The following is a 2,500-nucleotide window of genomic DNA, read 5'->3' as shown; positions in this document are numbered from 1 at the left end:
ATACAATATCCCAGCCTTTCGACATCCACCATTGCGCAGACCAGGCACCAACACCCACACATGTCCTATACAACGGTGCACCCAACATCACAATAGTACCTCCTGTCACAGCGCACAAACAATGACATGAGTCAAAGACACAGGTCTCACACAAGCATAGAATTGGAGCGCCGCCTCTAATAAGCCAAAGGTGCATCCTGACGTGACAAATCTGATCATGTCACAAGCATTCACTTACTATAATCACTATCAAGGAACCTGCCGCCCCCGCCCCCCCCCCCCCTACACCTTTCCTTACAACAACGTGTAACCTAACCTAACCTAACCTATGTTGTACCTTAACCTAACCTATGTTGTACCTTAACCTAACCTATGTTGTACCTTAACCTAACCTATGTTGTACCTTAACCTAACCTATGTTGTACCTTAACCTAACCTATGTTGTACCTTAACCTAACCTATGTTGTACCTTAACCTAACCTATGTTGTACCTTAACCTAACCTATGTTGTACCTTAACCTAACCTATGTTGTACCTTAACCTAACCTATGTTGTACCTTAACCTAACCCATGTTGTACCTTAACCTAACCCATGTTGTACCTTAACCTAACCCATGTTGTACCTTAACCTAACCCATGTTGTACCTTAACCTAACCCATGTTGTACCTTAACCTAACCCATGTTGTACCTTAACCTAACCCATGTTGTACCTTAACCTAACCCATGTTGTACCTTAACCTAACCCATGTTGTACCTTAACCTAACCCATGTTGTGCCTTAACCTAACCCATGTTGTGCCTTAACCTAACCCATGTTGTGCCTTAACCTAACCCATGTTGTGCCTTAACCTAACCCATGTTGTGCCCTAACCTAACCCATGTTGTGCCCTAACCTAACCCATGTTGTGCCCTAACCTAACCCATGTTGTGCCCTAACCTAACCCATGTTGTCCCCTAACCTAACCCATGTTGTCCCCTAACCTAACCCATGTTGTCCCCTAACCTAACCCATGTTGTGCCCTAACGTAACCCATGTTGTGCCTTAACGTAACCCATGTTGTGCCTTAACGTAACCCATGTTGTGCCTTAACGTAACCCACGTTGTCCGCTAACGTAACCCACGTTGTCCGCTAACGTAACCCACGTTGTCGCCTAAACCTGCTCTGTAATTGTTATACGACTCGTTCAATTAGTGTAGTGTTGCCCACCCGCAACCCTCGCAATATAGTTCGCTACTCGCACTGCCCGCTCCCCTGTGTATCGCTTCATGTTAAACACCTTGCAAGTCTTGCTGACTTTCCACATGCTCCTGCTGTACACTGTAATGTGGATGGCAGCAGGACGTACATGCCGCCCCCCCCCCCCCCCACCCCTCCCCACGTCCCCACGTCCCCACCTTGCCCCCTGCCTTCGCAAGCTGGTTGGTGACAAGTTTGCATGTTCAATGCCCTTCGCATGCGACGTACGCAGGCTACGTTGTGGTGCGGCCTGTGTCAACTGTCCGCTGATGTCGTACGCGTGAACCACAATCTGTACTGCACATTCGTCCTTATGTACTGAATGATACATCGTGGCACATGTGTGACCGTACAACGACTGCGCCCAAAAACGGCGGACCATACAGTGCAAATATTGTGCACGCAGCTACGTGTCGTCTCCCTATGAGAGCTGGATTGCAGTGTGGTACGCCATAGAGACGTGTGGGAGGAACGGACGCCGTGGATGGCGATCAGCATGAGCTGTGTGTTGATGTATTCGGACCTAGTCGTCTCTCCTCAAACACCGTGATAGCATGGTGCACCGCGTTCCATATCTGCGACATGCTACAGAGGCCGGTTGACAGTCGTTCGAGCAATGGACATCGCATACGTACGGGGGCCACCTTCCACGTATTGTCTAGGCGTGCACATTTTGTTGCGTGTATGTGGGCAGACGTAGTGTGGCGTGACACCTGACACAGGCATGCAATAATCGTTGAAGTTGCTAATGGCGATGGACGCCTACGTTTTCTGGTGAAGTTACGCAAATGAAGAAATGGTAACCCGTTGTGGTGCGGTTGTTCTCGCTAGGGGTGAATCGGTGATGGCGACGATAGGTTGAGGTACTAACCGGTTGTTCCAGCGATACCCACCATGCCGATGAAACTGAACGGCATCTGGGTGTGAAGCGATACGCGGTGGTGGCTGGGTGGGACCGTCCCCGGCCGGTGAGGGGGCGCCTCCCGGCGTGCTGGCCGCGCGGTGCGTGGGCGCACGCGCTACAGCCGGCTGGTGGGGGCGGCCAGTGGCAGGCGCGCCGGCCGACGGACGCGGCAGGCGTCGCAGCTGCGCGCCGGCGCACCCTGCGCGCGGCGCCGTGCGGCCAAAGTAGGTCCTCGCGGGCCCGGTGCGAAGCGCGGTGGACATCTTCAGTGTGCTGGTCCGATTGAGGACTGTGTGCGTTGAGGATGCGCCGCCGCCCGGCGCTCGGCGCCGCGACGCCGTCTGCTGCTCGGTCGCCC

This window comes from Schistocerca piceifrons, unplaced genomic scaffold, assembly GCF_021461385.2.
Source record: "Schistocerca piceifrons isolate TAMUIC-IGC-003096 unplaced genomic scaffold, iqSchPice1.1 HiC_scaffold_230, whole genome shotgun sequence".
NCBI lineage: Eukaryota > Metazoa > Arthropoda > Insecta > Orthoptera > Acrididae > Schistocerca > Schistocerca piceifrons.
This window is presented reverse-complemented; position numbering follows the sequence as displayed.